Source organism: Elephas maximus, chromosome 12 (assembly GCF_024166365.1).
Source record: "Elephas maximus indicus isolate mEleMax1 chromosome 12, mEleMax1 primary haplotype, whole genome shotgun sequence".
Classification (NCBI taxonomy): domain Eukaryota; kingdom Metazoa; phylum Chordata; class Mammalia; order Proboscidea; family Elephantidae; genus Elephas; species Elephas maximus.
Window position 1 is genome coordinate 109316925 of NC_064830.1, and position 26837 is coordinate 109343761.

General features: G+C 55.8%; 1 protein-coding gene across 8 annotated transcripts in view; it reads right to left on the reverse strand.

The window, feature by feature from the left end:
- GTF2IRD1 (GTF2I repeat domain containing 1) overlaps positions 1–17097 on the reverse strand; it is a 152836-nt gene extending 135739 nt beyond the window's left edge. For all 8 annotated transcript variants that reach the window (XM_049904779.1, XM_049904778.1, XM_049904777.1 and 5 more), the window contains exon 1: positions 17008–17097. The gene's annotated coding sequence lies outside the window, so the exon portion shown is untranslated. The remainder of the gene's footprint in view (positions 1–17007) is intronic.
- Between the last annotated feature and the right edge of the window lie 9740 nt (positions 17098–26837).

A 26837-nucleotide genomic window follows, 5' to 3' on the forward strand; every position in this document is an offset into this window, starting at 1 on the left:
GAACGGCCTGGCCATCTCCTTCCAAAAGATCATGGCCATTGCACGCCCTGTGGAGGGAGCATCTCCATTCTGACACCTACGGGGTCACCACGAGTCAGATGTGACTCCGTTGCAACTGGTTTAGGTGCCTGGGTGTCTGACTCCAAAGTGGACACGCTTCCTACACACGACGGGGAGGCCCTTGACATCCAGCCACACCCCCCACGGCCCACCTCCCTGCCGCCCACCTGCGCGCATACACGTGCACACGCAGACACCATGGCTAACACTCAGCGGGACCCCGCGTCCCATTCACTCCCTTCACAAATACTGAAGTACCTACTGCAGGCCCACTGTGCGCTGTAGGCACAGATCACCATCAGTCACGGCCAAGCCAGAGTCCGCTCCAGGGACATCGTGGCAGGTGCATGGTCCCTTCCAGCAGCTGACGGGGCATCAGCCCCCCAGCGCGTGACCCCCGTCATTCTGAGGCTGCACACTCACACGTGCTCACTGGTGTTACCCATCGCCCCGTCCCCCTCACAGCTGCCAGGGACACCATCATCTCGGACTCCCCAGCGCCCCTGGAAGGGAGGCAGTTGGGGATCACCATCCATCCTACGGCTAGACAATTGAGGCCCAGCACGTAGGTGACCAGAATGCGATTACAAAGGATCACTGGGAGCTGAAGATCCGTGGACAACCATGCTGTGCCCCGCAGCCCCTCTGGTGCACGCAGCTTGGGCACCTGCTCTCACACATACACCCCTGGGCTACCTCCACCTCCTTCATCCCCTGTCCACTGGGGGAGGGAAGCCCGGCTGCCCCCATTCACCAATGGTGATTTCACGAAGCGTCCCTGCTGCCCCTTCTCTCCAGCCCCAGATGGGGAGGGCCTGGGGAGCCCAGCCTAGGCCACAGCGCCCCTCTCTGTAGCCAAGGTGACCGATGTTGGGGCAGCCCCCTCACCAAAAGCATGTGGTCCCAGCGCCAGCATGGATGAGGCCTTGAGGAGGTCCGGGCCTGGCGCCAGTCCTGCCCCGCGTGGAGCTGTGCAATGCCGGGCAACTTGCTTCTCCTCTTTGAGCCTCAGTCTTCTCCTCCCTCACAGAGCAGTCCTGGGGGGTGAGGCTACTTGTCTATCCAAACTCCACTCAGGCTCTCAGGCCTGGCTGAGCCCTACTGCTGCCCCTAGCCACGATCAATCACTGCTATTGTTTTTGTTTTTTTTTTATATATATAATTTATTTTATTTTATTGTTGTTACTATTGAGAGTATACACGGCAAACCACACACCAATTCAACCAATGTCTCCACGTACACTTCAGCGACACTGATCCCATTCTTCAAGCTGGGCAACCATCTCACCCGCCTCCTCTGAGCTGTTCCTCCCCCATGAACATAAACTCACTGCCCCCTAAGGTTCCCATCTAATCTTTTGAGTTGCTTTTGTCAATTTGATCCCATGTAGTTCTTAAAAGAGCCCAGAGCTCAAGGCAGATATTCTTTATAGTTAAAGTAAACTGCTGTTTGGTTTTCACAAGATTTCAGGGGATATTTTTGGTTTAAGGTTTAAAAATTGTCTCAGGGCAATAGTTTCGGGGATTTATCCAGCTTCCATGGCTCCAGGAAGTCTGGATTCCAGGAGACTCTGAAATTCTATTCCGCATTTTCATTTTCGCCCTTTTGATCAAGATTATTCTATGGAAATCTTTGATCAAAATGTCTAGTAACCAACAACAAATAAAAGTCAGGAAAAAAATGTTCCATGGCTCCAGGAAGTCTGGATTCCAGGAGACTCTGAAATTCTATTCCGCATTTTCATTTTCACCCTTTTGATCAAGATTATTCTATGGAAATCTTTGATCAAAATGTCTAGTAACCAACAACAAATAAAAGTCAGGAAAAAAATGTTCAGTAATGGTAGCCAGGCACCACCCAGTTCTTCTGATGCCAGGGTAGAGAAGGCAGCTGTTCACAGAGGCAATGAGCCCCACATCTCATCTCCTCCTCCTCTTCCTGACTCTCCTCCTTCCTCTGTTGCTCCAGGTGAATAGAGACCAACTGTCGTGCCTTGGATGGCCGCTTGCAAGCTTTTAAGACCCCAGGCGCTACACAAGAACTACGAGGTACAACAGAAGCACTGCGCATGTTATCAGGCCAAGTAACTGGGATGTCCCATAAAACCATGACCCTAAACCTTGAAGCCAAGGAACCAAATCCCCATGCGGTGTTGGCTATTATTATTATCACCACCATCATCACCATCATCATCGAAACCCGGTGCTGGGCAGGTGCTGACTGCCCAGCGTTGCGCTGTGAGTGTGGGCGTGGTTTCAATTCCCCCAGCAGCCCTCCAAACACAGTGGCACTCTCCTAGTTTTACAGATGAGGAAAAGGATGGTCAGAAAGGCTGTGTAACTTGCCCAAGGTCACACAGCTGGAAGAGTCAGGTTCAAAGCAAAGTTTGCCTGGATCCAGAGCAAACTAACTTCCTGCCTTCCCATAATGTCCCCCGGGCAGCTCCTTCAGGCATGGCTGACCCCACAGTCCTGCCCCACTGAACACAACAGCGACCCTGGGCTTATTATTCTTAACACGCCCTGTCTGCCAAACACATGCTGAATGGCAGGGGCCAGGCCTCCGCTTGGGGCGGCAGAGAGGCCTTTGGGGGCTTCCAGAGAGCACCGTAGGCCCTTAAACCAGACAGGACTCCACAGGTTTGGAGACAATATTTTCTGGGCCAAAAACGGGGCCAAGGGCCCAGGGAAGGGTCCTGTACTGTCAAGATGATGGACTTTCAGGATTGCTGAGATGGTTACAGAGACAACAGACGAGAATTTCTGGAATTGGGCCAGCCCGTGGCTTAAAGACCCCAGACTCCAGGCCACTGAGACTGCCCCCCTTGTTTTTAGCAGCAGACACTGAGCCAAGAAAACGGGAGCAAGTCGCTGGCTTCATGCCCAACAAGAAACCCCATCTGGAGCCCAGAATGAGAAAGGTACCCCCTTTCCAAGGCCCCTCACCCAACTTCTGGCTAAGGAGGTGAAGGTGCAGGTCACGGGGAAGGGTCCCAGGCCCTGTCCCTGGCATCTTCACACCCCCACCCATTCTGCCCCAAGGCTCTGGCCCTCCAAGACCACCTAAGGGAGAAACCCCCCCTTGGTGCTGAAACAGTTCTGAGTCTGCTCCCCGGAGCGGACTGCAGGCCCTTGGCGCTTAGCCACGCCCACCTGCTCCTTGCACGGAGTCCTCACGGAAGCCTGGAGACTTCTCGGCATCTCCAAGAGGGTAAACAGCTCACGCCAGCGGTGAGGGCAACATAAGGGGCGGTTAAGCAGTGAGCAAGTACGCACGGGCTGACAGTGAGCAAGTACGCACGGGCTGACAGCGAGCAAGTACACACGGGCTTAACTGTGTTTACGTACTAACTTGCAGTGAGCAGCTTCATACGGTATCTCGGTTATCTAGGGCTGGTATAACAGCAATACCACGAGTGGATGGCTTTAACGAACAGAAATGTATTCTCTCACAGTTTAGTAGGCTAGAAGTCTGAATTCAGGGCACCAGCTCCAGGGGAAGAAGGCTCTCTCTGTCGGCTCTGGGGAAAGGTCCTTGTCATCAATCTTCCCTGGTCTAGGAGTTTCTCAGTGCAGGGACCCTGGGTCCAAAGGACAGCTCTGCTCCCAGCTCTTCTTTCTTGGCGGTAGGAAGTCCCTCTCTTCTCTGCTGGCTTCTTTCTTCTATATCTCAAAAGAGACTGACTCAAAATACAACCCAATCCTGTAGATTAACATAACTGCCACTAATCCCATCTCATTAACGTCACAGAGGTAGGATTTACAACACATGGGAAAATCACATCAGATGACAAAATGGAGGACAACCACACAATCCTGGGAATCACGGCCTAGCCAAGTTGACACACATTTTTGGGGGACACAGTTCAATCCATAACACAGGGTGATGTGGGGGAAAACAGATGGAAATGCAGCCCAGACTTCACCCAGGGCCCACATCACCCAGGCTGGGTCCAGCCCCCAAGATATCCCACCTGCCCCACCCAGGTCTCTGGGAAGCCTACTTCTGCAGACCCAAGAATGAGGCTGGAGGGTTAGACTAGGTGACGCTGTAGGCTCCAAGGAGCAGAGATCAGTGGCCCTCTCTCCTGCCTATTCCCCAGGGCCATCAACCATCCCACATGCCAGCCTCTTGCCTCTAGGCAGAATCTGCAACCCACTCTGCTCGTCCTGGTCTCTCCTCTCCTGTCTGGGGTGTTCTGGCCACCAGACCACTCTCATTTCCTTTCCTCCCCGCCCATCATGGTCTGTCCCAAGCCTCCCATCAGCTGATCTGCATGATGGGCCATCCAGCCTCTGAAGCCAGCAGAAGAGTGATTCACAACCTCAGCCCCTGGCAAACACTCACTGCTCTCTGTGCCTGTAGTTCCGCATTTCCCAAGTCATACAAATGGAGGCACGCTGTCTGCTGAGTCTGCTTGTCCCACTCAGCCTAACGCTTCTGAGATCTGCACATGTTGTTCGTATTAACAGTCAGTTCTTTTTCATCGCTACTATTATTCCACAGAAACCCTGGTAGCACAGTGGTAAAGAGCTTGTCTGCTAACCGAAATGTCAGCAGTTCAAATCCACCAGGCGCTCCTTGGAAACTCTATGGGGCAGTTCTGCTCTGTCCTATGGGGTCGCTATGAGTCGGAATCGACTCCACGGCACTGGGTTTTGGGTTTTATTATTCCATGCTATGGACGTACCTCAGTTTATTTATCTATTTACCCATTGTTGGGCATTTGTGTTGTTTTCATTTTGGACAATTATGAATAAAGCTACCATACACATTTCTCTTCAGGCTGTTATGTGAACCCAATTTTTCATTTCTCTTGAGTAAATCAATACCTAAGAGTGGGATTGCTGGGTCGTATGTTACATGTATGTTTAATTTTATAAAATGCCCCAAATCCATACTGATAGAAAGTAATTAGTGGCTGCCAGGGGATAGGGGAGGGGGAACGGGAAGTGACTGCTATGGGTACGGGGCTTCTTTTAGATTTGATGAAATGTTCCGGAATTAGATAGTAGTGACGGATGCACCACCTTCCAAATATACCGAATCACTGAACTGTACACTTTAAAATGGCGAATTTCATGGCATGGGAATTATATCTCAATGAAAAATAAAAAGTGCCAACTGTTTTCTAAAAATGGCTTACCATTTTACCTCCCCACCAGCCAAGCGTTCCAGCCAAGTCTGGCTTTAAAGGCAAGACGCCCTGCCACTCACTCTGGGCTGGAATATGTGGGGCCCAGGCCCCAAAGCAGGCCGCGTGGGGCCTGTGCTACAGGCCTCATGGTCTCTGGGTGGGATGGGGATCGACCCTGCCCTCCACACAGAAAGATCCCCTGGGCCCCAGGGAACGGGGATTTGATGGGTCATGGTGGTTCTGGGCTGCAGTACAGTCTGCCATCCATGATCTGCTATCGGTGGGCTCCACAATCCCACTTCTTGTTCCTGGAGAAATGAAGAAGTTCATGCTGGTCTGGGCCACCAGTGGCAAAGACTAGAAGTCAGCCTGCCCAATACCATTCCCATCCCCTAGCTTCTCCCAGTAAGTCAGGAGGCTGACGCTCTGGATTCCCGGCTCCCTTGCAGCTAGGAGGTGCCATGTGACCTAGTTCTGACCAGGGTGACAATGGAGAAGTCTTGAGGAGAGCATGCACAAGGACAGGGCTCTGAGAGGAGAAAGGGTCTGCCCTAACCACTTCTCTGCATCTGGACCACATCTGGGACGTCTGGAGGGGATGTAGCTGTGACCATGGAGCACAAACATGGAAACAAATCCAACATGGAAATCAAAACCATGAGAGACCACTTCATACCCACTAACAATCAAACTAAACCCACCGCCATCAATTCGGTTTCGACTCATGACGGCCCCATGTGTTACAGAGAGCACAACTGAGCCCCACAGGATTTTCTCGGCTGTCATCTTGCTGTCTTTTTTTTTTTTTTTAGTTTCCTTGGCTGTAATCTTCATGGAAGCGGACTGTCAGGCCTTTATTCCGTGGCACCACCAGAGTCAACCTTTCCATCAGCAGGCGAACACAAACTGTTGGTGCCACCCAGGGACCACACCCGCTTGGATGACTATAATCAAAGTGGCGGACAGTTACCAGGGTTGGGAAGGATATAGAGAAATCAGAGCCCTGGTAACACTGCAGGTGGGAATGTAAAACATAGAGACAGTTTGGAAAATGGGTTGATGATTCCTCCAAGAGTTAACTACTGTAAGACCCAACGATCCTATCCCCAGGAATTTAAAACCCAAGAGAACTGAAAACATATGTCCACACAACAACTTGTACACAAATGTTGACAATAGCTTTATTCACAAGAACACAAATCGGAAGCAACACAAATGTCCATCGACTGGTGAAGGGATAAACAAAATGTGGCTTATCCGTACCCTGGAATATTATTCAGCCACAAAAAGGAATGAAGTCGTGATACAAGCCGCAGCATGGATGAGCCTGGAGAACATGACGCTGAGTCAAAGACGCCGGCCATGAAAAGCCACATATTGTGTGATTCCAGATACATGAAATGTCCAGAAGAGACACATCCACAGGGACAGAAGGCAGACCAAATGATCGCCCAGGGCTGGAGGTGGGAAGAAGAAGGAGGACGACTGCCAATAGGTGTGGGGTTTCTTTCTGGGGTGATGAAAATGTTCTTGAATTAAGATAGCGGTGACAGTTCCACAACTCTGCGAACATGTGAAACAGCACCGCGCTGTACACATTAAAGACAAATGGTTTTTAAAAATAAACAAAAAAACCTAACATGCCAAGTAGAAAAGTCGGAGTCCCTGAAGACATGACTGAGCCCTCAAAGGCACAGCCCCACCCCAGCCTTGGACTGCCTGCCCAGGGACCTCCTCTTGTAAGGAATAAAGCCCTCTTTGCTTAAGCATCTGTAGTCAGGTTTTCTATTGTTGTTGTCATTGTTAGTTGCCATCTAATCGGTCCCTATCTCACGGTGACTCCACACAACAAAATAAAACACTGCCTGGTCCTGCGCCAACCCCATGATCAGTCCTGGCTCAGGCCGCTGGGATCTTTAGCCATTTCACTGGCTGATTTTCAAAGGAGATCACCAGGCCTTTCTTCCTCGTCCTTCTTAGTCTGAAAGCTCCGCTGAAACCAGCTCAGCATCACAGCAACACCCAACCCTCCACAGGCAGACAGGTGGTGGCTGCACGTGAGGTGCACTGGCTGGGAATCGAACCCGGGTCTCCTGCGTGGAAGGCGAGAATTCTACCCTGAACCACCGCTGCTCCCGTTGATTTTCTATTATCTGTAGCCAGACGCACTCCTAACGAATAGGGAATCATCGCCTCCCTGCCACTCACCAGGACTAGAGGGGGCTCTGGACACTGTGAAGTGCTTGTCCCAGGCTGGCACCCTGTTATCCAGCAGAGTTGCGGCCGGGCTCTGGAATGCTACATACGTGTATACACACATGCACGTAATAGTGTGTGTCTAAGTAGCCCAGGATTAACTGTTCTGAGGCCCCACACATGTGCTCTGTCTATGCAACCAGCTGCTCTGCATGGAGCAGAAACCCCCCTAAAATGGGCCGTACCCAGCCCAGCAAGACAGCACCGTCAGGAAGAGCTGAGGGCAGTTCATGGCCCCTCAACACCCCCTGGATGCCTCTGGCCCCTGAGGGCCGGGGTCAGGCATCAGAGTCAGTGAGTGCCATTACCAAACTGTGGAGGAGGCCCTCCACCTTCAAAGCCCCGTCCTTTGTAGCTACCACCCCCACCTCAAATGCCCCACCCCTAGCTAGCTTCTAATTCACCTAACAAGTTTGTCCTGGCTGCTGACTCAGGCACCACGCTAGGGGCAGGGATACGAAGGGACAACAAGCCCTGACCACTGGATATCACCAGCTGGTGACGACAGGCAGGCACCAGGGCTTGTGCAATACAGTGTGTGATGAGGGCTATGACCGTGGCAGTTCGGGGGGCTGCAGGAACTCGGAAGGAGCGCACCTAACACACTCCAGGGGACGAGGGATTAGGGAAGGCCAGAGGAAAGAAATGGGACCCGCAAGTAAGAACTAGCCCAGTAAAGTGGATGGGGAGGATGAAACCACGTTCTATGTGAAGAACAGCTTACCGGGAAGCAAGATGGAACCCGGTATGTTCTACAAACTGAGGGAAGCTCAGCATGGCTGGAGCGGAGATAGACGGAGAAGCGGGCACAGCTAGGCCATGCCCAGCCTGGTACCTTCTCCCAGGAGAACGAGAGCCGTCGAGAAGCCTGGGAAGGAGGCAGTCAGACGACGGTCCCCACCCGGCCCCAGCGCAACATCCCAACATGCTTCCCGAGGAAGGCCTTGCCGCTTCCAAACAAAAACGCCCACTAGTCCACATGCGCCCTGTCGTGTCCTGTCTCTGGATCCTTACTCATCCCCGGTGGCACAGACAGCTAAGTGCTTGGCTGCTAACTGAAACACTGGCAGTTCAAGTCCACCCCGAGGCACCTTGAAAGAATGGCCTGGTGATCTACTTCTGAAAAATCAGCCACTGAAAACCTTGTAAGGAGCCCTGGTGGCACAGCAGTTAAGCACTCGGCTGCTAACCAAAGGGTCAGCAGTTTGAACCTATTCCGCGGGAGGAAGACGTGGCAGTCTGCTTCCATAAAGATTTACAGCCTTAGAAACCCTATAGGGCGGTTCTACTCAGTCCTACAGGGTAGCTATGAGCCGGAATCAACTTGACAGCAATGGGTTTGTTTTTTTTTTGGTTTAGGAAACCCTACGGAGCACGCTGCTACCTGACCTACACGGGGTCCATGAATTAGACTCAACAGCAATCGGTCTGGTGTTTCGGGCCCTTACTCACACTGTTCCCTCCCCCTAGAATGCCCAACCCGCAAACCAGATCCACCTCTCCTCCAGGGTCACCTCTCCTGCAGGCCCCCCTCGGGCACCTCCCCTGCCAGGCTGCTCTCCAGCCAGATTCCCTGGGGAGTCCCAGCACCAGGAAGAGGCCAGCATTCAGCAAGGGACCAAGGGGTGGACAGGCCACGGGAACTAGCCAGGTCTGCTCATGGGGCTTTCCGAGGTTGCACAAGCAGAAACTGAGCCATGGCACACCCTACACTCCAAAGACAGAGCAGGGAATGATAGTTTCCAGCTCTTCTCAGGGCAGGAAGGGGGGGTCCTGGGTTGGCCAGCCTCTGGGTCATCACGTAACAGGTAGAGCAAACGCTCTTAACTGGAAGGGCACCCAGCTTCCCCCAGCTGAATGCGCTGATCCTCCCAAGAACCCAGAAGGGCTACCTATCTTCACTGTTCAGAAGAGGCTCAGAGAGGTGAAGTCACTTATCTGAGGCCACACAGCAGGAACAGTAGGGATTTGAACCTACGTCTGTCTGGCTTCAAAGGCTAAGTCGGGAAGACCTGAGGCAGACAAAGGTGCCTCACCAGGGAGGGGCACTGGCTTCCGACCCAGGGAATCAAGAGCATCTCTCCCCCAAAGTGCACAGAGCAGACAGTCTTGCGGAGAGGCTGGCCCAGGGCGATGGACCAGGACCAGAGAGGGGGATGTGGTTAGCCCACCCACCCAGGGGACTGCAGCTCCAGCTGGAAGCCATGATGCACACTGGGCAGGCCAGGGGCAACCACCTCCTCCCCAAACGCCCTACCTCTCCCAACCTGGGCCTCTCCGCTGAAAGCTGCCACACTTGAAAAACCAGCTCCTTGATAAACAAGAGACACTAGATGGGCCTAGTCACAAGACCCCCCTGGAGCCCGCCAGGACCACCCTGGAACTGGGCAGGTGGGTGAGCTGAGGTCCTGCCTGCTCCAGGAGTCACCCAGGAACACCCCGGGCCCTTCTGCGCAGGGCCGGTCTGCTAGGGTCCTTCTAGGTTCCCACCAACTCAGTCTGAGGGCTCCATCCTCCAGGGGCTTGGGAGACATAGCAGAGAGCCTGGCCAGGGCTGATGGAGTAGGGGTGCTAGGGGCAGCCTCACTACAAACAAAGCTAAGACACCACGCGGTCCATGGCATCACCCAGGGGACCCCCGGCATCACCCAGGGGTTCCCTTTTCCTAGGAAACCACAAGCCCTGGAAAGCCAAAAGGGGTCTGGGCGCCCATTTCACTCAGGTGCCAGAGCACACTGGGCATACACCCTCCACTCATGAGGTCCACCCCACAAGGTACTCGCACCGTCTCCATTTTCTAGATGGTCAAGCTGAGGCTCAGGGCGTCAGGCAGCCGATGATGTCACATGCAGAGCACACACAGCACAGCTGGAGTCTAACGGCCAAGGGACGTCACGTTCGCGAGACGGGCCACCACTCAGGAGCAGAGCATCTCAACCATCTCATCAACCAGCACTCAGAGCCCCACCAGGTAACTGGGTGACACAAATGTGGTGCCAAACAGTTAGGCACTCCACCACTAACTGAAAGGTTAGCGGTTCAAGTCTACCCAGAGGCACCTGGAAAGAAAGGCCTGGTGAAAACCCTACGGAGCCACTGAAAACCCTACGGAGCACGGTTCCACAACACACCTGGGGTCGCCAGGAGTCGGAGCCAACTCTACGGCAACTTGTTGCTGGTGGTTTCAGGAAAATACAGAATTTCTACCTCAAGCCAAACAGCTACAGGAGGGAGGGCAAAAACGCATCGCCAGGGACCCCTAGATCCCAGGGCGGGGGACAAGAGACCTCAGGGCAGACATCCACCCTCCAGCCCACCCGACCTCCGGCTGTCCCGGCCCCCCAGCACGGATCACTCCAGGCGCCCACCCGGATGTGGGATCCCAGGGGGCTCGCGCCAAGGGCGGCGGCACGCGGGTGTAATTTCATCGCGGGGCTCACTGCACGCGAGTCACCAGAAACTGAGGGTGAAATTCCAGCTCTGAGGACAGAGGTGTGCTGCTCACCTGGCCCCAGGTCGCCCGCAACCGGGGTGGGGGTGGGGTGCAGGTAGCAGGGTCCCTGAGCCCATCGAACGTTTGTGAAAAACAGAAAAAGGCACCCCTTCCTCTGGGTCTGGAGTCCCTGGGTGGTGCAAACCATTACTACGCTTGGCTGCTGACTGAAAGGTCAAAGGTTCAAGTCCACCCAGAGGCACCTCAGAAAGGCCAGGCAATCTACTTCTGAAAAGGCAGCCACTGAAAACCCTACGGGGCACAGTTCTACTCTGGCACCCACGGGGTCACCTTCCTCCAGGCGGACGTGGCCCTGAGCGGGTGCAGGACTCAGCACGCCAAAGTCTGCCGACTTCCACCCCCAGGAGAAGGGAGACGGGGGTGCGATACGTCACACAAGGGAACACTACTCGGCAGTACAGGGGAACACGTCCCCAACACGCCCCACCACAAGGACGGACACGTAAAGTTTCCATTTATACAACACTCTGGAAGATGCGGAAACCCTGGTGGCGTAGTGGTTGAGAGCTACGGCTGCTAACCAAAAGGTCACCAGTTCAAATCCACCAGGCGCTCCTTGGAAACCCTATGGGGCAGTTCTACTGTGTCTTATAAGGTCGCTACGACTCTGAATCGACTCAACAGCAATGGGTTTGTTTGTTTGTTTTCTGGGAGATGCGTAACTACACAGACAGGAGACAGAACAGCAGATGCCGGGGGCTAGGGAGAAGGGACTGACTGTAGACGGGCTCAGGCAACTTTTGGGGGCCATGGGATTTGTCATTCCGTCTCGACAGGGGTGTGGGCCACGTGAGCATGTGTATCTGTCAAAGGTCCATGTACGGCACACTCCTGATCTGAACGTTTCACATTTTACCACAGCAATATACCTCATAACACGTAGGGTGAGTCCTTGTGTCAGGGCCTCACTGAGACCCCTTCAACCTCACCTCCACAGGCTGCTCATTGGCTCATGAGGGACAGACAAGTGCCAAGGACAGACACATACCCCCTTTTACGGTGGTTCTGCCCGTGGCCAGATATCGAACCTGAACACCCCAGTGGGCCCCAACCAGCCAAAGGGGCAGGCTTTGTTCAATCTTCTGGGCTGCCCAAGGGTGTCCTCCAGCCACAGGGCTGGGAGAGGAAAGGGCCCAGTTGCCCTCCCCGCTCAACCCTACCACCCTGCGGTGCTCCTGCAAGCCACGCAGGACCCCAAGCCCTCAGCATGATCTCCCAGCTCTGGCTTCCTACCGTGTTTCCACCACAGGCCAGAGTCCCCACCACGTAGCACAGGGCCCCTCAGACCACAGAGCCACCCTGGGGTCCAGGCAGCACAGGGAGCATCATCTCCACCTTACACAGGAGCCAACAGCCATGACCGGGGTGGGGGCACGTGCCCCCTCACTCCACGGCCTCGGCGCACCATGGCAGGGTGCAGGCACGGCCCCCCTTACACCCCTCACGCGCCTCCTAATCCTCCCCCTTTATGCTTCTGTCCTGAAGCCAAACTCCCTCCCAGCTCGGGAGCAGTGCAGGCAGCCAGGTCAACTCCAACGGCACCGGACTGTACTCACCTTCTGAGGGGGGCAGCCCCCCAAGCCCAAGACCCACCTCAGCCGAGGCCCCTCCCCGAGCCTGGAAGGAGGCAGGGCGTGGGGTCAGAGAGCTGCTCCCAGCACTCAGGTCTGGCTAGTCAAATCTTCACTGAGAATCCTCATTTGGTGCCTAACAGGGTGTTTCCAGCAATTTCCCTTCTCCTCCCAGCATCTCTTAAGAAGTTGTACAGACACTGGCACAGGAGACTCCGAAAACAAGGACTTCCCCGACTGGGGGCCCCTAAGCCCCCACGTATCACCCTACCCAGGCCCAGGAGAGTCAGGATGCTTAGACCAGAGGCTGGAGAATCCTGCCAGGAGGGCTGGAAAGCCACAGGTCAGCTCTGCCCAGTCCAAACCTGCTCCAGACCAGGCCGGGAGCCTCCAGCTGAGCCTGGCCCCACGGCCCGGGGCCACCCTCACCTCGGCCCCTATGGTCTCACGCCTCAGGTGTAGGGCTGCCAGATAACATACAGGACCCCAGTTAAGTCTGAACCTCAGAGAGACGAGAAGTAAGTTTTTAGCACGTCCCAAATACTGCCTGCTTCGCTGTTTCTCTGATTTTCAAACTGAACTGGGCATCCCGATTTTATTTCCTAGATCTGGCAGCCCTAAGCAGGTGGCCCTGAAGGAGGGAGACAGGTGGGCACACAAATAGCTCAGGGTCAGCCAGGCCTAACTCAGGGCCAAGAGGAGGGTATTGGGAACAAGGGTTCTGCTCACTGCCTGGGACACCCCACCGGGCACCCCAAGTCCACGCATGGATGAAGTATGGCCATACCAGCTCATTCAGGAAATCACACTCATCCCAGGCAGAATGAGGGCCCAGGCCCTTGTACCACCAGGGCTCTGGGTCCCTTGCCCTCACCAGCCGTAACCCAGGACACTGCACCCTGAGCCTGAAATGACAGCAAAGTATCCACCACTCCAGCGAGCACTAGGATTACAAGAGGACCTGGTCAGAAATCCCGGAAAATGAGGGATCTGGGCACTCAGGCTCCCCTGGGGCGAAAAAGCCAAGACCAGACCCTCATTCCCACCGCCCTGGCCCAATTCTGCTCCATACCCTGCACTGAGTAAACCAGCACACCCAAGAGCCAATCAGCCCAGTGGGATGGGCCACAGGACAGGTGAGCTGGGCAGAAGGGGAGCAGAGGTAGAGATATCAAACTAGGGTGGAGGGGTGCTGCTGAGGGTTTACTGCGTGGCTCTCTGCCCCCTAAACCCACATGACCCCACCTCCTGCAGGCCAAGGGCCCCTCCACCACACACCCTGCAGCCTACAGACACCTGGGCTGAGACCCTCCAAAGAAGGCCAAGACAGGCCTCCTCCCAACGTTCCTGCAGGTATAGAGCCTAGAGAGGGAGGACCCTGTACTTTGAGTGGGCTGAAAGGGTTCTCAGGGGCTGGCACCCCTGCCCCACCTGGAGGACCCCCAACGCCTACACCCAGAAGTCTCCATGGTCTCCTGCCACCAACCACCTGTGACACCCACTGTCCTCAGGCCAAGGTCCTCTCCTCCCCTCTTCCCACACGGAACGATCCTTCCCACCACTCTGCCTCTGCTCATGAATTCCTGCCACGCTGTGAATCCCCTCCCGGTCTCCCTGAGGGTCCCGTCCCACAGCCCCGCACCCTCCCAGAAGCTCCTCATCAAACCTCCTAAGGCCTAAGCCCTGGGCCCTGGGTCCTGCTCTGCTCCTTGGTGGCTGTAAATTAACCCTGCAGGTCTCGTTCCCTGGGTGCCCCCTGAGGCTCCACAGGCCCCACTGAGCAGGGCATACACTCCTGGCTTGTCCCAAAGAACCTGGCTGTGCCCCTGGCTGCAGGCATCAAGGAGAGATGCACACAAATGGCTGAGAGTCAGAGACCTGAGAGGAGTGGAGTGGATGACATTCGGGAGCAGAGCCTCGGTTCAGGGGGACTAGGGGGAAGGCACAGGCTGGGGTAATGGGGAGACAGGGGCTCCAGCGGCTGGGGAGCAGAAACCTCAGGGGAAGACCCTGGGGCTCCTACCACTGTGGGGACTGGGCTCAGAGACGAGAATTGAGGGACAACAGAAGCCATCTGGGCGACAGCTGGGGAGCAGGAGTACAGTCATTCATTCACTCACTCATTCATTCAGTTGCGTAGCCATGCCATAAGTGTTTGAGTGCCGGGCCCTGGGGACACCAGGGAATCAAAAGCAAGCTCGCCCCATCCCGCCCGCAGTGCCATAGGGGAGACTGACTCCTAACACCTGAATGAGCTCAATGTTGGGACAGAGGAAAGACAGGATGTCATGGGGACACAGAGGTGGCACTCCGGCCAGCCCTGGACACAAGGCAAGCTTCCAGCTCAACGGCATGACAGCCAAGGTGGGTCCTAAAGGAAGAGAGGAAAGAGGCCAATTCGACCACCTTACTCCCCACCCAAGGCAGGCCTGGCCAGTGGAGGAAGCACCTTTCTCCCTCAGGGACAGGGTGGGAAGAACTCCCAATGCAAGTGGACAGCGTGTGCCAAGCCCAGAGGTCGGAGGAAGCCAGGCCATGCAGGAAACTATAAGACTGCAGGATTCAACGAGAGAACAGAAGAGAGGGACCTGGGAGAGAACCAGAACCAGGAAGGAGGCTGTGGTCTGTGGGTCCAAGGTCACATTTAAGGTCATGAATGTTCCAGCTGTCACCTACCATGTCACCCAAAAGCCTCAGTGGGGGGTCTCTGACACCCGGGCCATTACCAAACTGTGGCTACCCTGGCTGCTGGAGATGACGGGCTGCAAGAAAAGCTGCCTCCGAGACCCCCGTGATCACGCTGCCTTTGGGGCTACTTCCAAGCACCAGATACTGCCCTAACAACTGCTGCTGTGGTGGGAGGAAGCCTGCCTTAAATGATAAGTTACTTGTGATGTGCACACTGCAAAGCAGTGATGCTTCTCCCAGTGTTTTCTCTTAAGCAGGTTAGCCTGCCCCGACAACACTGTCTTCAACACCCATGTTTGCAACCCGCAGCCCAAAGTTCTCTGTCATCTCTAATGAGATCCTGGGGTCTTCTGGGATCCTCTGAGTCTGAACTGCGACTTTCTAGGTCACCTTCCCAGCGGACTACAGAACGGGGTGTGGCCTGAGGCCTCCCCCATCCCAAAAGCAGACTCGGGGGCGCCGGCACATTCTGTCACCTTGGGGCCGTGCCTGTTCAGAGGAGGTCAGAGTCTGCCGCCACTCTCTGGGTGCTGCACAGGGTGGCTCATCCTCGCGGCCCTCGTGCCCAGCCCTTCCCCACCGCCGCCTCCTGCTCCAAACACACAACCAAGCCCTTTCCCTCTGGGAATGACGCTGCTGAAGGCAATGGTCTGCCCCCGGGGCCGGGCAACTTCAAACAGTGAGGACCATGGCTGGGGGAACCCCGCAAATGCCTTCACCCCAGAAGCTGCCCAGGCCTGCCTCCGCTCCACACCCCCGCCCACCAGGCCTGGGGCAGTGCCACATGGCCAGGCCATGCTCCATCCAAGAGCCAGCGCTCCCCCCAGGTGCCCAACAGGGAATCCCCCTACTCGCTGAACTCCCTCACCTGGGCTGGGATGGGGACCCAGAAGTCTGGTCCTGGAAGGCTGGGCCACAGGGCCAGATGCCGTGAGCACGAGCCCCTCCAGCACCGCCAGGAGCACAGAACTCTCCGCTGCCTGGTCCTGCCCTCTGGGCACCGCAGGGCACAGTCCCTCTCCCTGGCTGCAGGCTGGGGCTGGGGCTGGGGCTGGAGCGCCCAGGAGAGGAAGCAAGCCCACCGTTTCCAGGGACCTGAGCACCCAGGAGGGTGGGGGACATCGAGCACCCTGTGGCCCCTCCTCCGCCTCCCCGCCCATCTGCAGGAACTCACAGACCACCCACAGACGGGGCACCCCAACTTGCTCCTCTGAACGCTTTCTGCCCCCCCCCCACCGCCATCGCTGAGTCTCCTTTCCTCACCCCACCCTGAGTTCAGCTGCCACCACTCAGGCCAGCCCCTCCCTGGGGACCCCCAGAGGAACCACTGCGCGGGGCAGTCCTCGCCGGGTTGGACTCAGCCTGGGAGTGGGGGGCACGGGCCCGGAGACCGCCCTGCCCGAAGCAGGCGGCGCTGACTGGGGGCCGGGGGCCGCAGCCTTGCCAGCCCCTAGGCTCCCACACTGGGCCCGTCGCCGGGCGGGCGACACGACTGACCTCCTTCGCCAACCGCAGCGGCCCGCGGGCACCCGCCGCCCGCCTGGGGCGCCCCCACCTCCGGAAGCGCCGGGTAACAGCGCCCGGATCCCACCCCGCCGGCAGGTGGGGGCGGCCGGGCCCCCTCCACGTCCCCGAATTATAATCCCAGTCACGTGCCTGCGAGCCACCCAAAAGCCGGACCCGGATTCCCCAACACCTCGAGGGGGAGGGGCGGGAGCCCCGGGGCAGGGAGACGGGGAGCAGGGCCTCGGCGCCCGCCCCCCGCCAAACTTTCTCCTACCTTGGAGGATCCCCAAGCGCTCCTGCCAGCGGCCCGCGGCCAGGACGCAGCCTCCTGCCGCCGCCTCCGTGGTTAATCCGGGGACTGGGGAGGGAGGGCCGCGGGGGCGCGGCGCGGGAGGGCGGGCGCGGGGGGGTCTCGGCCGCGGGGCTGCGGGCCCCCACCCACCCAGCCACCCAGCCACCCAGCCACCCACCCCCGGCGCGGCTGCGGCGGAGGGCGGGGCGCGGCGCGGGGCGCGAGCGAGAGCGGGAGCCGGGGAGGCTCTTTGTTCTCTAATCCCAGTAAGATTGCCAGCCATTCGCCCCGGCCCTAATCCCAGCCCCGCGCAACACCACCCTCCATTGGCTGCCATTTACATACGGGATTAGCCGCCCGGCCCGCCCCGCGCCCCGGCCTGGGCACCGCGGGGGGAGCGCCGCGCCCCCACCCCGCGCCGGCGCCCCGGGTGCCGAGGGGCTGCGGGAGGGGCTCCTGCGGCCTCGCGCCCCCTGGCTGCCCGGCGACGCCCCCATGCGCACCCGCGCCTGCCTGCCGGGGAGGGATTACACCCCGGGCGCGCCGGGACACTGAGGCGCAGAGGCCAGCCTGGTTGGGTCAAGGTCACCCGGCGGCCCGGGGAGGATCCCCGGAGGAGAGGCCAGGGGAGGGGGCCGCATCAGCATGATTCCGGAGGGAGGGCGACCAGCCCGGGGGGACCGTCGTGGGCCCTGTGGGGGACGGCCCAACTGTCACTCCGACGTGCCCCGATTATCTTCCAGGGATTGGCCCAGATACCTCTTCCAGCCTGTGGATGGGAAGGAAGGCCCAAGGTCGCAGCGAGTCCAGTGGGACTCCACGTCCGGTCTTGTCTGCCAAACCCCCTTCTGCTCCCCTGGCCCCCCTTTCCCCACCAGACCAGGTGATTCTACTGGATCAGAGAGCAACGTCCTGTCCTTTCCAAAAACGTAAATCTTAATTCAGCGTGGGGAACCCAGTGGTCTACCTGGCAGTTCCCTGAGTCCTGTGCTGGACTTTGCTATGCTGGACACCACCAAGGAGGCCCCACCCTCAGGGAGCCCCTTTCGGGATGGAGAGAGCCAAACATGGACTGACCATCTACTAAGTGAAGGGTCTTAGCAAGGCCCACACCCAGCCTCCCTGGGCACACCTGGCACTCGTAAGCATTGATCTTGGCTGACGAAGCTCCCCTTTACAAGCCCACAAGTGAATCGGACTGAAAGCTCCTTCAGGTAGGCTGTGTCCAACAGTGCACAGCACAAGGCAGAGCCTGGAGGGGCCCTTGTGCCTACTGAGTGGGCTTGCCCACGCAGGGTGTTGGGCAGAGCTGCCGGGTTGGGAGTGAGGCTCCCTCCAGCCCATGCCGCCCTTTTGGGGTTACCTGTGCATCTCCCACCTTGCCAGGCCTCCAGGGGACACCTGAAGACATGGTTGGGGGATGCCCTCCTGTGGTCCTCAGACCCATGTCCCCACCCCTTGGGCTGGTTTGGGCTTGGCAGTGTGGCCGGGAGGAAGAGCAAGGGTCTAGAGGCTGGCTGTGTGCGTTCAAAGCCCAACTCTTGGCCTCTGTGAGTTTAGCTCTGAGTCTCCCAGTCCTCGTGTCTGCAGCCTCGCCTGTCAACCACAGTGGGCCCTCCACAACAGGTAACAGTGACGATGGGCACCACTTGTTAAGCCCCTACTAGGTTCTGGGCATATTGCATGTACCATTTCTATTCCTTGTACCAAGCCTGCAAAGTGGGTACAGTTGGCCTCATTTTACAAGGTGAAGCGACTTGCTTAAGGACCCACAGCCTGTGAGTGGCACTCTGTCTCTGAAGCTCTCCATCTGCCCACTGACCTATGGTGCCTCCATTGCCTCTGCATGGGCCCATGAGGTGTGGGGGCGGGCGAAGGTGTGGGCTGGGCCTCAGGGAACCGGGCTTTTGGTTTCTGGGCAGAAAACTACCCCACCCCCACCCAGGTCCTGGGGGAAGAGAGCTAGAAACCTCTGGACCCCAGGGCCCAGAGGACCTGAGAGACCTGGTGGGGAGGGAGCATCCCTGTGTGCTCAGTACTGCCCTCTGCAGGCAGAATCCAGAACAGCAGCGATAACAGGAGGAGAGCTGGGGTGGTGCCTCAGGGGACAGCCACCTGCCCCCAACTTCGCCCAGACAGAGACCAGGGGGCAGCGTGTGGAAGGCCCTGGCCTGGCATGTCCAGGCCCCATCAGTGGCATGCGGCCTGGGTATGACATCTGGCTCCATTCACTGGCTGTGTGTCCTAGGCAAGGTGACTGGCTTCTCTGGGCCTCAGCTTCCTCATCTGTAAAAGGGAGCTAAACTAGCCATTTCTTCCTCAGATTGCATGAGGAGTAAATGGCATAACACAGGCAAAATGCTTAGCATAATGCCTGGCCCACGGCAGGTGCTCGGTAAGGGATCGTTCCCATTTGTTTGTCAGACGTGCGGCTATTGCTTGAACTGCTCTTCCAGAGGACATGGGAATTCTAAGGACAAGGTCTTGGACATTCACATTCTTGTCAAGTTCAAGTCTTTTTCCTTAGAAGGGCAGCAGTGCTTCCATCAGCTGAGAAGTGTAGTTCTTGCCAGTGATCACTCTCCATCTACAGAACCTTTTCCCCTCGTCACATCCATCAGCCCTCAAAGAACCCTATCACCAGGCTGCAGTCGCCTCTGCCCCTCCGAGTCCCCTTTTCCTGCGGGCTTTATAAAGCACATTTCCACTGGTCTGTCTCAGGTCCCCCCGCCCGACAGTATTCAGATGTCGCGGGGACTAATTACCCAGCAAGCAGCTACACACGGGCTTATTTGTGTTTACTTACTAATCTGTAGTGCACGATTTCATATTTTTCACCATACCTTTGGTGTGAAACCCGTGTGAAATGGTGCACTACAGATTAGTAAGTAAGCACAAATAAGCCCGTGCATACCTTGATTACTGCAAACCTGTTGCTACCTTGTTTACTGGTTCATCTGCCCCTGTGTGGCAGTCTGCTCCTGTAAAGATTTACAGCCTTGGAAACCCTGTGGGGACAGTTCTGTCCTGTCCTATAGGGTCACTAAAAGTTGGAATCTACTCGATGGCAATGGGTTTTAATCTTTACAGGAGCAGATAGCTAGGTATTTTCTCCCTCGGGGCGGCTGGGTGGATTCTCACTATCAACCTCTGAGTTAGCAGCTGGGCGAGCACTTAATCAGTATACCACCAAGGCTTCTTAATGCCTGTCTAGGAGGATGATTTTCTGACCTTTTTGACCCACAAACTCTTTTTTTCCAGCAAATTCTCACAAAGAAGCTTAATCCAAAAAGACATAAGTCTGGCGCTACTCTGGGTGGAAGCAGGTGTGCTGGTCCTGGAGCTGCCCTCTCAGGTCCCCTCATTCTCTAGTCCCTGCTCCCCCAACCCCACTGAGCAGTCATTGAAAAGGCCTATAATAACTGTAAAAGTGGTGTGGAGGCAGCGTCTGACCTCCTCTAACTTCACAAGGGAGAAGAAGAGTCAAGACCAACACCCTGAGGCTGATTCCTATGAGGTGGTCAGACAGGCCTCCTCTCTCCTCCATCTTTACCAACCCTGACACCCACCGTCCCTCCCACAGCACTCTCTACTTCTCTGCTGGGTTCGATAATTCATTGCAATGGCCACACAGAACCCACAGACAGACAGCACTCAAGATTATGGGGTTTATTAGGGACGTCACGGTTACAGCTCAGGCTCAGGAGCAGGACACAGTTCTCCTATCGGAACAGATTCTTCCCAGCTGCTCTCACAGGCGCACCTCTCCCTTGCCCTCGGCCTCTGCCCAAAGGCACTCAGCTTTCTCTGTCTGTGGTCTGGGAAGCCCACCGTGCCGTCTCCTGCTGCCGGGTCTCTGCTGCCAGGTCTCTACCACCACTTCTCACCGCCTTTGGTGTTACAGCTCTCTCTCTCTGTCTCCTGGTTCCGGGAGCTTCTCGACACAGGGATCCCAGATCCAAAACCCGTCCTGGCTCCTGGCTGTCTTCTTTGGTGGAGGTGGGGGTCCTTTCTTTCCCGCCTCCACGGTGGCTCATTTCAAACCCAGCAGGATGACAAAACTGACCAGTCCCTTTGGTGGGCGACAGTCACCCCATCTGCACATTCCCACAGCCACACAAAAGGGGTCCATCACACCACAGTAACAGTTGTCCTTGTTGGTTGCTGTCGAGTCAGCGTCAGCTCATGGCAACTCCACGGATAACAGAACGAAATGTTGGCCAGTCCTGTGCCATTTTCATGATCATTGGTAATCAGACAGTGTTCTGCTGTGACCCACAGGGTTTTCACCAGCTTATTTTTGGAAGTAAATTGCCAGGCCTTTCCTCCTAGTCTGCCTTAGTCTGTAAGCTCTGCTGAAACCTGTCCACCATGGGAGATCTTGCTGGTATTTGAAATACTGGTGGCCTAGCTTCCAGCCTCACAGCAACACACAGGCCACCACAGTGTGATAAGCTGACAGACGGGTGGTGGATAGTAACTATTAAAAATATATATATAAAAAAAATATATAGCTAATATTTATTGAATGATTACTCTAAGCCAGGCGTAGTGCTAAAGTCTCATGCATACTATCTCACTTAATCCCCCATTTACCAGCTGCCATTGAGTGGATTCTGACTTATGATGACACCATGGGTTGCAGAGAACTGATCTCTGTAGGGTTTTTAAGGCTCTGACCTTGGAAGCACCAGGCCTTTCTTCCAAGGCACCTCTGGGTGAATTTGAACTACCAGCCTTGCAGTTAATTGCTGAGCACCTAATCGTTTGTGCCACCGGGGACTCCCTTGGCCCCCTGTGGGGTAATAGCATCATGCCCAGTTTGTGGAAGAAAGAGGCTCAGAGAGGTGCCTGAGGTTGCACGGTCAACTTCAGAGGTCCTCCTACTCCACCTCAAAGTGGGCCTGAGGCTGGCGGCTGACTTGAGCTCTGCTCAGGACGAGGCCTCAGCCACCTCCAGGAGCTGAGATGAGTGGGGAACATATTGCTGACAAATAGTCCCATAGGAGGAGCCCCTGCTTCCTGTGTCTTGGTGCTCAGCCTCTCGCTGCAGGGCCAGCACCCCCATACAGCCCCCAACCCTAGTGGAAACCAGTCAGCTTAGCTTTCCAGCAAATACCAGGCAGCTACTCTGCTGAGCCTATTTAGCTAGAACAACTTCTGGGCCAGACAGAAAATGGGGAAAGCCCTTCAAAGTGACTTCCCCAGCCAGAACAGGAAAAAACCAAGGTCAGAGGAAAACCTTGGGGTTTCCGGTCCGTGAGTGTCTCGTCTAATTGCACCACCTGGGGTAGAGTCTGTGCCAGCCTCAGCCCCACCCAACTGACTTCTCAGGCAGTGGGAGGGTCCTGGGGGACGGGGTGCCAAGCAGTTGGGCACCTGCTCTCTGCTGGAACCCTAGCACAGCCAGGAGATCATCGGTTTGGGATCCAGAACAAATGGGTCTAAAACTCAGCTGCATCATTTGGGTGGTTTCTTCTCTCTGAGCCTCAGTTTTCTCACCTGCAGGAGGAGTTTCCCAACAAAGCCCAAGGCCTGTGGTGAGTCCGTCCCTAGCTCAGTGTTTTGCACATGTCACCACCAGGTGGGGCATCGTGAATGAGCCAGGACCAGGGGTCAGGTGACAGCGTCATCCATCTCAGCTGGGCTACTGGCTTCAGGGCGTTGGGCCTCAGGCTCCTCACCTCGTGTGTATGCTGAAATCGCACGTCCACCACAGGGAGATGCCACTTCACACTCACTAAAAAAACCCAAAACCAAACCTGCGGCCGTTGGCCAACTCATAATGACTTCACAGGACAGAGTAGAACTGCCCCGCAGGGTTTCCAAGGCTGTAAGTCTTCACCGAAGCAGACTACCACATCTTTCTCCCATGGAGTGGCTGGTAGGTTTGAACCGCCAACCTTGTGGTTAGCAGCTGAGCACTTAACCACTGTGGCACCAGGTCTTGTTTCACACCCACCAGGATGGCCACAGTCAAAACAAAAACAAACAGAAAACACAAGTGTCGAGGGGAACGTGGGGTCATCGGAGCTGCCGTCCATTGCTGGTGGGAAAGTAAAATGGTACAGCCGCTGTGATGAACAGCCCGTGACCCCTCAAAAAGTTAAACATGGGGTTGCCATGTGACCCAGCAATGCCACTCCCGAGAACATACGTCCACACAAAACTACACACGAATGTTTACAGTGGCATTATTTGCGATAGCCAAACGTCCATCAGTGGGTGAATGGATGAGCGCAACGTGGTCCGTCCACCAGTGGGACGTTATCAGCCACGGGATGACTCTGTGATGCAGGCTGCAGCGTGGATGAGCCTTGAGAACGTGACGCCGAGTGACAGAAGCTGGTCACTAAAGGCCACATGCTGTGTGATTCCACCTACGTGAAATGTCCACAACGGGCAGATCTACAGAGACAGGATCAACTTAGGGAGAAAGGGGTACAGGCTTTCCTTCTGGGGTGACGTCAACGTTCTGGACCTAAAGAGTAACGATGGCTGCACATGGTGAACATGCTGGAAGCCACGGAATTGTTCACTTTAAACTGGTTAAAATGGCGACTTTTATGTTATATGACTTTTGCCACAATTTTTTTTTTTAATTGCAGGTTCAGACCCTCCTGGGACATGCTTTGAATCAGACCTTGGGTGGGGGCGGAAGCCCAGGACTTTGCATTTTATGACACTATCCCCACGTCATTCTGATGCACATTCAAGTTTGGGGGCCTCCATGACCTCTGAGAACCATTTAAGCTCTGACATCCATAGTTCAAACACACCCTTAGCCATGTGGTGCCGCCCACAGCCGCGTCTACTGGGGCCACGTCTGCTGGGGGCCACGTCTGCTGGGGGCCACGTCTGCTGGGGCCACATGCTCCCAAAGCCAGCTCCTCTGCCAATGCCCAGACCAGCAGGTAGGCCTGGCACCTGGCTGGGCCCGACTGGCCCTGCGGTGGGAGGGCCCTGATTCCACGCTATGCCAGGCACTATGCGGACACTGTCCCTGCCCTTGGGAGCTCCATGCCTGCAGCTGTGGAACATACAGCAATGAAGGGGCCAGGGGAGAGAATGGGGGCTGCTGAGGCCACTCCCTCTGGCCCCACGGGGAATGGTGAACCAACTGCACAGCCCTCTCTGGCCTTTACGCCAAAGTCCCTTGGGCCAGGGGTCTCAGCCCAGCCTGAAACATCCCTCTCTGTCCCAGCATTTTTCTGGGAAACTACGGCCTGCTGCATCCCTCTCACTCCCAGGAAAAGGTTTATCACATAGGCCTCTGCTCCCCCACCAGCCTTCCACACCTCCACCCCCAAGGAAGGTCTGGCCCAGGCCTTGGAACAAAGTCTGCTTGCTTTTCCACTGGTGAGGGAAAGCTGGCCTTGCACTCACCCATCCTCTGCCAGCTCATCGTATTGACCTTACTGACCAGGCCAGCCACCCCACCACAGGCTCCCAGAGCCTCGGCGCCTCTGAGCACGCCGCCCAGTCAAAACTACCTTGTTTGAGTGATTGTTAGATGCCTGTCTGGTTCACCATCCCTCTCTGAGCTCTGCGTGGGGGCAGAGGCAGGCCGGACCTCGTGCTCCTTACGTCCCCAGTGCCCGGTCTGGCACACACAGGAGGGCTCTGCCAATCTCTGGTGAATGAATAAAAGAAAACAGACCTCATCTGTCAGCTGTCAGGTGACTTGCTGGTCTCTATTTGTATCTCTGTTTCTCTCCATCTGTAAGTTTCTGTCTTTCGACACAGCCCTCTCTGGCAGGCCCTGGTGGCGTAGTGTTTAAGAGCTGCGGCTGCTAACCAAGAGGCTGGCAGTTTGAATCGACCAGGTGCTCTGATTGACTCGACGACAACAGGTTTGGGTTGTTTTGGTTTCTCTCCAGCAAAATGTGTGCGTGGGTCTGTTTTCTCATACCCTTTTCGTGTCTGACTCTCGCTGCCCATTGTCTCCCTCTGATTCTCTCTGTCTAAATCAGCTGCCTCTGTGCCTCTCTGCCTTTTGTGGGATGCTGCCATCTCTCTGTGTCTGCCATCCCTCTGTGTCTGCCATCTCTCTGTCTCTGTCATCTCTCTATCTGTCATCTGCCTCTCATCTGCCTCTTTCATCTGTCTCTGTTATCTGTCTCTGCCATCTATCTCTGCCATCTCTCTGTCTCTGCCATCTCTCTGTCTCTGTCATCTCTGTCTGCCATCTCTCTGTCTCTGTCATCTATGTCATCTGTCTCGATCATCTGTCTCTGCCATCTCTCTGTCTCTGTCATCTCTCTCTGTCTCTGTCATCTCTCTGTCTCTGTCATCTCTCTGTCCCTGCCATCTCTCTGTCTCTGTCATGTATCTCTGTCTCTGTCATCTATCTGTCTCTGTCATCTGTCTCTGTCATCTTTCTCTGTCTCTGTCATCTGTCTCTGCCATCTCTCTGTCTCTGTCATCTCTCTGTGTCTGTCATCTGTCTCTGTCATCTTTCTGTCTCTGCCATCTCTCTGTCTCTGTCATCTCTGTCTCTGCCATCTCTGTCTCTGCCATCTCTCTCTGTCTCTGTCATCTCTCTGTCTCTGTCATCTCTGTCTCTGCCATCTCTCTCTGTCTCTGTCATCTCTCTCTGTCATCTCTGTCTCTGCCATCTCTCTCTGTCTCTGTCATCTGTCTCTGTCATCTGTCTCTGACATCTCTGTCTCTGTCATCTGTGTCTGACATCTGTCTCTGTCATCTCTGTGTCTCTGCCATCTCTCTGTCTCTACCTCTGATGATAGAGACGATAAAGATCTCTCCTATCTACCCTGGATCTGCCATTTCTCTGTCTCTGGGTCTCTGTCTCTCTCGGGTGTCTCTGGCCCTGTGTGTCTCTGCATCTCTCTCTCCCGGCTCCTCTATCTCTGTGTCTGCCTCTCCTTACATCTCTGCCTCTGCGATTTTCCTCCACTGGAATCTTTGAAGAACAGAGAGAGGCATGTAATTGAGCTGGGCCGTCTCCATGGTTGCAGCTGGGACTAAGTGGAAGATCAATCTGGAATGACTGTCTCCGTAGTGATTGGCCTTAACAGTTTCTGAGAGGCAGAGAGGAGCTCAGTGTGAGCTGTCAGGACAGCCCCAGGACCTGGCAGGAAAGGCCACCCGGAGCCACCAGTGGCCAAGGAGATCCCTGAGCCAGGCCTCCAGAGGGGACACTTGGCCAGAAACAGAGGGGGTGAGTGGGAAGGGCAGCCAGCCTCAACCCCATGCCCTCACTGAGGTGTCTCTGCCCCCCCACCCCGGCTCCTACCCACTGTGCCCTGCTCTTCTTTGTAATTCATGTCTATAATCAGAATTACCAGCAATAGTGATAACGTGATTATAATTGCCAAGCTACCTGGCTCAACTGCAGCGCTGTTAGTAAATATTATGACAGAGAGTGGCGTGGGGTCATTTCCTCCCAGGGCTTGAGGGGTAGAGTGGGGGATGGGTATACTCCCAGTGGGTTCTGTGGCCTCTCCTCCCCCCAGCCAAGCCCACCTGCCCCTCTCCAGAGAAGTGCTGCTCAACCTCCTTGCTCATCCATTCTAAAACCCAGCAGGCCCCCCGGGTCTAAGTCAATCTTCCCTGCTTTGGCTCAGCAGGAAGCTTTTAAAAGTCTTGCCATGGGTGGGACCATGCCATCTGCCACCTCACCAATAGAGGGCACTCCAGAGCTGTGAGGTGGCTTCCACTTGGGGGGGTGGTAAGGAGGGCAGAAATAATTGTTCTTCTCATCCCAGTTAATTGGCCTAATAACATTTTAGTGCTTCTGTTCTATCTCCTAGTTCATTGCCTAGTGCCTGGGGTTTTAAAAGCTTGCAAGT